This window comes from Cyprinodon tularosa, unplaced genomic scaffold (assembly GCF_016077235.1).
Source record: "Cyprinodon tularosa strain WSP-4 unplaced genomic scaffold, ASM1607723v1 ctg394, whole genome shotgun sequence".
NCBI lineage: Eukaryota > Metazoa > Chordata > Actinopteri > Cyprinodontiformes > Cyprinodontidae > Cyprinodon > Cyprinodon tularosa.
In genome coordinates this window covers 453,454-461,623 of record NW_024039112.1, presented here as the reverse complement: position 1 = coordinate 461,623, position 8,170 = coordinate 453,454, and positions in this window count along the sequence as shown.

Below are 8,170 nucleotides of genomic sequence, written 5' to 3'. Positions count from 1 at the left end.
AAAATACAGCAGTCAAACCACAATAAAAATGAATCTTTAAATTTGAATGATCTTCTTGTTGGATAACAGCTACTGACTGGACACTGCATCTGATCTGACTTATCAGATACATCACAACACCACTGTAGTGATACTGAATAAAACATTTAAACTAAATTGTCTCCCTGCCAAAAAGGTTGGTAACATGGGTCACCGAGTCTAAAGGCTATAATGACACTGGATTAATGTGTCTGATCGTATGACTGAAGATGATGTTCTCAGTGAGTCACTTACCTGGTTTAGCAGTTCAGTCCATACCCCTTGAGAGGGGTGCAATCCAGCCGATGGGCTGACAGCTGACGCGGCTCGCGTCACCCAGAGTGTCCCCGCTGCTGCAGCTCCGGAGGAGTTGCAGGAAGCCAATCCTGATCAGGGATACAGATCAGGTAGGAACGGACAGAACCGGATGCAGGTCAGACAGGAACAGAACAGGTGGCAGGATCCAGGCTTCCAGGCAAAAACGAGCTCCCTGACAGGTTCAGAGTCTGACAGAGACCGGAAGCATGACCAGGCGGTCACGCACAGGAACAGACAGGATCAGGTGCAGACAGGCAGGCTCAGTGGAAGAGGATAGCTGAGACAGGACGTGGAATCAGAACTTGATGCAGGAACTTTAAACTGGTCTCCTCCCTGGAGCCAGGCCTACTGGAATAAAAGCTGAACCTCCCCAGAGGACTCCGCGGGGAGGAACAGTGGACGATCAGGAGAGGAGACAAACACAAAAACCCTCTTTCCACTGGCTGCCAGGATCCAAATCATAAACCAAGAAATCAACATAACAGAGTAACTGAGAACAAATAATGATCTGGCACTGAATGCTCAGGCTGAACAGAAATTTTGAATTTAAAAAGAGTATGATTCTTTTTCAACAAAAAAAGAAAAGATAAAAAGTTTATTCGAAGGCAAAGTAGCATTCAGGCATACATACACATCAACTGAATCAGTGATATGTGCCCTGACCTGAAGGTTGACAGACTTTTTTTTTTATCACATTTGGAAAACACACTCAAACACGAGTGAGCAAACAGATGTGAAAAGTGTACCACACTTCCAATGGAACAGGTCTCTTTGATCAGGAAACAAAATAAACAAATGTGAAAAACAATACACTCTGACACCATGCATCTTCAAAGAAACAAGATAAGGTTTTGCAGGAAACCAGGGTAATAAATTCTGCTTCAAAGCAGCAAGATGAGGGGTTTACTTCTTCACAGAAACAGGAGGTCACAACAATCCATGGACCACATGGATGCAGACAGATAGACATATAGTAAAGCAAGTAAGAAAATATTAATTCATGCAAAAATTTCTCATGCAAGATGAGATTAAGTCTTGTCTATGAAAATTAGTGTTGCACCGATACCGATACCAGTATCGGACGGGGCCCCGATACTGCCCTAAAATTATGGTATCGGTATTGGCGAGTACCAACAAATAGGGCACAGATACCATTTTGAGAGCAATAAGTTTATTCAACTATTGTCACCCATTCCATGTGTTGGGATCTGGAGATCTGTCCACCTTTCTCCAACAGAGGGCGCCCTAGGTCTCCTGGAGCTGAAGCTGACTACCACACCTGCGGCTGATTTGCTCATCAGGGAGACCAGCATATAAGCAGCGGCAGGACTACTCTTCAGCGCCAGAGTGTTAAGCCAGTTATGGTTAGCAAGCCTGAGCCAACCAGCCTGCCTGATTCTCTGCCTCCCTGAAAGCCTGACTTGAACCTAATCAGTTTTTTGTCCTCTCTGCCTCCTAGGAAGAACCTGACTGAAACCTGAAGCTCTGGAAGAACGTCTCAACTGGAAACCTGCCTGCCTACTCTCAGTAACAAACCTGAAGATCAAACTGTCTGGATCTACCTACCTTCCTCCAAGAAGGTCTTGGAGAAGCTCTGAACACTACAAGCCTGAAGCTAGGTCCTGTCGCTGCCAAGCCCTCTGCCTTCGATCAGTCTCTAGACCCTCCTGGTTCCCTCCCTCTGCCGGTCAGCCTGAATCTCTGAACAGGTACAGATCTGCACATTCACTCAGCTACAAGATCATTAGCTGCCTGGCTAACCTAACTGTCCCTCTCTGCAGAGAGCCTTGTGTGACCAGTCCCGGATCTGATTCCAGTATCTGTCAACTAACCTTGTGCTTATCTTCAATAAACTGTTAAACTTTTACTCTGACTCCTTGGTGTTCTGCATGTGGGTTAGAAACCTGAACCCCAACATGACAGAACACTCTGGCCAACAACCTAACCCAGCAGTTCACCTCCGGAGGATGATTGAGGAGCAGGCTGCTCTAATCCAAGGACATCACACCACGGAGTTAACTACCCGTTTGGATCAACAAACTCAATCTTTTCAGGACTTAGCCGGCTATCTGAGAAATTCTAACACGGAGCCAGCTCAACTTCCAGTTCCGGAGCCAAACCCGCCTCCAAGGTCAGAACTAGTTCCGTCACTTCCTGAATTCCGTCCGTCACTTCCGGAGAAATTCTCAGGTACAACGAGTAAATGCAAAGGATTTTTATTCCAGTGTAAATTGATTTTTGAACACTCGCCTACTAGTTTCTCTAATGACAAGAGAAAAATTTGTTTCGTCCTCTCTCAATTGACCGGAAGAGCCCTCGAATGGGCGGAAGCCCGTTTTGCCTCAGAATCCAGTTTCAGGTGTACTTTTGACCAGTTCATTAAAGAATTTTGTCAAGTCTTTAATCAAGACTCTGTTAAATCAATTGACTCTAGAGCTCTACTTAGTCTCAAACAAGGAAATCAGACTGTGGCCGATTTCTCGATTGACTTCCGGGTCAAGGCGGCAGCTTCTGGTTGGAATGAATGTGCGCTTAAGAGCGCCTATTTCAAGGCTTTAAATAAAGAAATTAAAGATGAACTCGCCACAATCGATGAACCAGCGACTCTGGAGGATTTAATCAGGCTTACAATTCGTCTGGATAGTAGACTCAGAGCCAGAACCAGATCTAAGCAAAGGAGCCATGTTTTTCATGTAACTGCCCCAGTAACTAACAGCTCTTCTGTGTTTTCTGTACCCCCAGAGTCCGATTCCAGACCAAGGAGTCGAAATCAGTCAGTGTCAGTTCCTGCTCACGTAACTCGTGTGGTTCTCCCCTCGACAGATACTTCTGAGGTTGAACCTATGCAGATTGGTCATACCAGACTCTCCAATGAGGAAAGACAGAGAAGATTCAAGGGGAATCTATGCATGTACTGTGGTGAGCCCGGCCATTTTCTCTCCACCTGTCCCGCTAAATCAAAAGCCGGGGTCCGTCAGAGGATGTGAGGAGTCTGGCGGACCATCTCCAATCTGATAAATCTCCTCATCTTCTGCTACTAGCCACCCTGTTTACTTCTGATCAGACTCTCACACTATCTGCCTTTATTGATTCTGGTTGTGAGAAAAATTTAATAGACTCTAATCTGGTTCAACAGTTGAACATTGAACCCATTCCTCTGAAGAAACCTCTTAGAGTTTCAGCCATTGATGGAAAGAGGTTACATCAAGTTACACATCAGACTCTGCCTCTTGAACTCCTGATCTCTGGAAATCATAGAGAAACCATAACCTTTTTCGTTTTTCCTTCTGCCTGTTCATCTCTAGTTCTGGGATATGAGTGGTTGGAGCTGCACGACCCTCACATTAACTGGGCAAAAAGACACATTGAATCGTGGTCTGCGTCCTGTCACGTCTCCTGTCTCCGCTCTGCAGCGCCTGCCATTCAGTCTCCGAGAAATCAAGGGGAGATGGACCCCCCTGATCTGTCCTCCGTTCCGTCTGAGTATCATGATCTGGCACCAGTCTTCAGTAAGGTCAGTGCTATGTCTCTTCCTCCTCATAGACCATATGACTGTGCCATAGATCTTTTACCTGGGGCTCCCCTTCCAAGCAGTCGACTCTTCAATATCTCCAAACCAGAGAGAGAGACGATGGAGAAATACATAAATGAGTCTCTAGCTGCTGGGATTATTCGGCCGTCTTCATCCCCTCTTGGTGCAGGCTTCTTTTTTGTAGGAAAGAAAGATGGTTCTCTCAGACCCTGTATCGATTACAGAGGGCTCAACCAAATAACTATTAAAAACAAATACCCCTTACCTCTGCTTGCATCAGCATTTGAACCTGTTAAAGGGGCTACTGTTTTTACCAAACTGGACTTAAGAAATGCCTACCATCTTCTCAGAATAAGAGAGGGAGATGAGTGGAAGACGGCTTTCAAGACCCCTATCGGTCAATTTGAATACCAGGTGATGCCCTTTGGTCTGACTAACGCTCCTGCCTGTTTCCAAGCTCTGGTCAACGATGTGTTGAGAGATTTTCTCAATGTTTTTGTTTATATCGATGATATCTTGATCTATTCAAAGAATCTGTCAGACCACAAGAAACACGTTCGCCTGGTTCTCCAAAGACTGCTTGAAAATAAACTCTTTGTCAAAGCTGAGAAATGTGAGTTTAACCAACCTTCTGTCACTTTTTTAGGGTTTGTGCTCGAGGGCGAGCAGGTGAAGCCATCAGAAGACAAGATAAAAGCAGTTCTGGACTGGCCAACCCCCGAGAATCGCAAGCAGCTTCAAAGGTTTTTGGGGTTTGCTAACTTTTACAGGAGATCCATCAAAAACTACAGTCAGACAGCCCAACCTCTTACATCTCTGACTTCTGTTAAAAGGACATTCCACTGGTCTGCAGAGCCTGAGGCTGCGTTCAATAAACTCAAAGATCTTTTCTCCAGTGCACCCATTCTCATTCAACCTGACCCCTCTAAGCAGTTCATCTTAGAGGTGGATGCATCTGACTCTGGAGTGGGGGCCGTTTTATCCCAACAATCTGATTCTGACCATAAAACCCACCCATGCGCTGTAAAGTGACATAATGCCTCCTAATGTCTGACCTCAACTCTGATGTTTTGATGTTGTTAGAGTTGAGCCTAAAATTAAATCCTGTTTAAAACTTTGTCTCGTTTTCCGTTTCTTCACAGGTTCCACGTGAACCTCAGCCACCAGTCTGGAATCGCTCTGCATTATAATCCACGTTTCAATGAGAACAAAGTGGTCCAAAACACCAAGCAGTATGATCAGTGGTTTTTTTGTCAGTGGGGCTCTGAGGAGCGAGAGGGAGAAATGCCCTTCAAGCGTGGACAGTCCTTCACGGTACGGCAACATTAATATTAGAACCCATTACAAAAAGTCATTAAAGTCATTTCTGCTAACCTAAACAATTACCAGTATAATTTGACCTAAAAAAAAAGAAAAATCAGAAAAATACATGAATTATTAATAAAATAGCACTTTTTAAATCACGTCCCAAAATTATGTTCAAACCGGTAAACAATTTTTTACCATTTTAAAGGGAAGAAGGTACTGTTCAGTTTAAAATACTTCTATCTTAAGGCCCTTTGGTAAATCATCTCCCTATAGATTGTTGCCATGATATTGCATTATTTTATGGTTATAGGGCTAACCTACTTTAACTTGGAAACAGTAAAAATACACTTGTTACATTATCTCATTCATCTGGGTTACTTTTGCTTGTAAAAAATAGTAATTTGACAGTAGTTTATTTTATTTTTTTAATCACCATATTGTATGGGATCTCTTTATTACTTAAATTATTAATGCAGGGGGGGTCAGAGTTGCTATTCGCAGATGCGTGCTGCTGATGCTCCTCTCTCTTTGCAAAGGCGAATCAAAGCTTCTTGTCCAGAATTTTCTTTATAACATTCCATCTCAGTTAAGTTACCTGCACTCAAATTAACGGACCCGGGGAAAAACCATGACTGTGTTTTTCAACACTGCAGACCGTTCTATCTGCCCAAAGAGTTCAGTGTGTTAGCGTCACTGCTGTTTATGTGCCCCCCAGTGCTAACACTAAAGAAGCCATGAAGACTCTATACCAGGCTATGTCCGAGCTGCAATCTGCACACAGAGGGTGTTTTCATCATTGCTGGGGATTTTAACCAGGCCAACTCATTTTCACCAACATGTGGACTTTGCAACTCGGGATGAAAACATTTTAGACCTGGTTTACTCTAACATCAAAGATGCATTCAGAGCAGCCCCCACCTCGGTTCATCAGATCACCTCTCTGTCATACTTATCCCTGCATATAAGCCTTGCTGATCAGGGCTAAACCGACAGTTAAAGAGATCAGAGTGTGGTCTGAGGGTGCTATGGAGACACTCCAAGACTGTTTTGAATGCTCTGACTAGAACATCTTCAAGGCTACAGCAACATATGATAACTTGTTAAATATCGATAAGTATGCCGTGACTGTGTCAGCCTACATCAACAAATGCATTGAGGACGTCAGCATCTAAAAGAACATCACCATCCGGGCCAACCAACCGCCTTGGATAAATGGCGAGGTTCGGAAATCGCTAAAAGCACGAAACCCAGCTTTCAAGTCTGGTGATAAGGTGGCACTAAGAACAGCGCGTGCCAACTTAAACCGTGCCATCAGATCAGCCATAAGATCCAGGATCTTTTCCACGATGCCAGCAACACCAGGAGGATTTGGAAAGGCATTTGGATGATCAGGGACTACAACACACCCTCTCCCCCACAGCATCTGATGGGTGAACTGAAACAGCTGGGATTCAATACACCCCTCCGCAATTGGCTGCCAGACTTCCTCACCAACAGAACTCAGTCAGTCTGTGTTGGACAGAACACCTCCGATGCCATCAGTCTAAGCAGAGGCTCCCCTCAGGGCTGAGTCCTGAGCTCCCTGCTGTTCACCCTGATGACACATGACTGTGTCCCCAGGTTCACCACCAATCACATCGTGAAGTTTGCAGACGACACCAAGGTGGTGGGCCTCAAAAGAGACGACAACGACCAGAACTGCAGAGAGGAGGTGGAGCAGCTAGTGGGCTGGTGCAAAGATAACAGCCTGATCCTGAATGTGGAGAAGATGAAGGAGATCATCGTGGACTTCAGGAAGAACCGTCCTAACCACGCTCCACTGCTCATCAACAGCTCCGCTGTAGAGATGGTCAGCAGCACCAAATTCCTGGGGATGCACATCACAGACACCCTCACCTGGAATGTAAACACCACCTCACTGATTAAAAGGGCACAGAAGCGCATGTACTTCCTGTGGAGGATGAGGAGAGCCCACCTGCCCCCACCCATCCTCACCACCTTCTACAGAAGCACCATAGAGAGCGTTCTGACCAACTGTCTCACTGTGTGGTGTGGAGGCTGCAGCGCCTCAGACTGGAAGAAGGTGAGGAGAGTAGTGAGAACAGCAGAGAAGATCATCAGGGCTTTTCTTCCCTCCATTAAAGACATTTCATTCCAGCACTGCGTGTCCTGAGCACGTAACATCATCAGTGACCCCTCACCCCCCCACCATGGAATGTTCTCTCTGCTGCCCTCTGGGAAGAGGCTTTGCATTCGATGCAGGTCCAGCAGGTTCCAGAATATTTTTTTTTCCCACTGCCATTAGACTGCTGAATAAAATGGGTTATAAAAAAAAAAACTGAAATGCTGGAACTGTAACTATACAGTCATATGTTTACATCACTTTTTTTTCATCACAATGTTTTTATCACTGCTGCTTACCTGCTCTTTGAAAAATGAAATTGTCTAGAGAGCTGTACTTAACAAAATGTCTTTTTGTTAACACTTGTGTGTACAAAATGACAAAATAAAATCTGTCTATCTCTAAATGTTGTTTTCTAAAATAGAAAACATAAAAAGTATTATCTACTGTTTATGTTAACGTGCATTTTCAGCTAGTACATTAAGTTACCACATTATATTTCATAATCAAAACACTATAAATCAGAATCAAATAAAATAAAATAAGTTATTTTACACAAGAAGCAGGAAATTTATGGCGTTACATTTATGTCATAACCAACGTGAGCAAAATAAACATACAGGTGCTGGTCATAAAATTAGAATATCATGAAAAAGTAGATTGATTTCAGTAATTCCATTTAAAAAGTGAAACTTGTATATTATATTCATACATTACATACAAACTCATATATTTCAGATGTTTATTTTGTTTAATTTTGATGATTACAATTGACAACAAATGAAAATCTCAAATTCATCATATCAGAAAATTAGAATATTGTGAATATTATATTGTCAAGCCACTCTTGAACCACAGACAGCGTCAGAAGC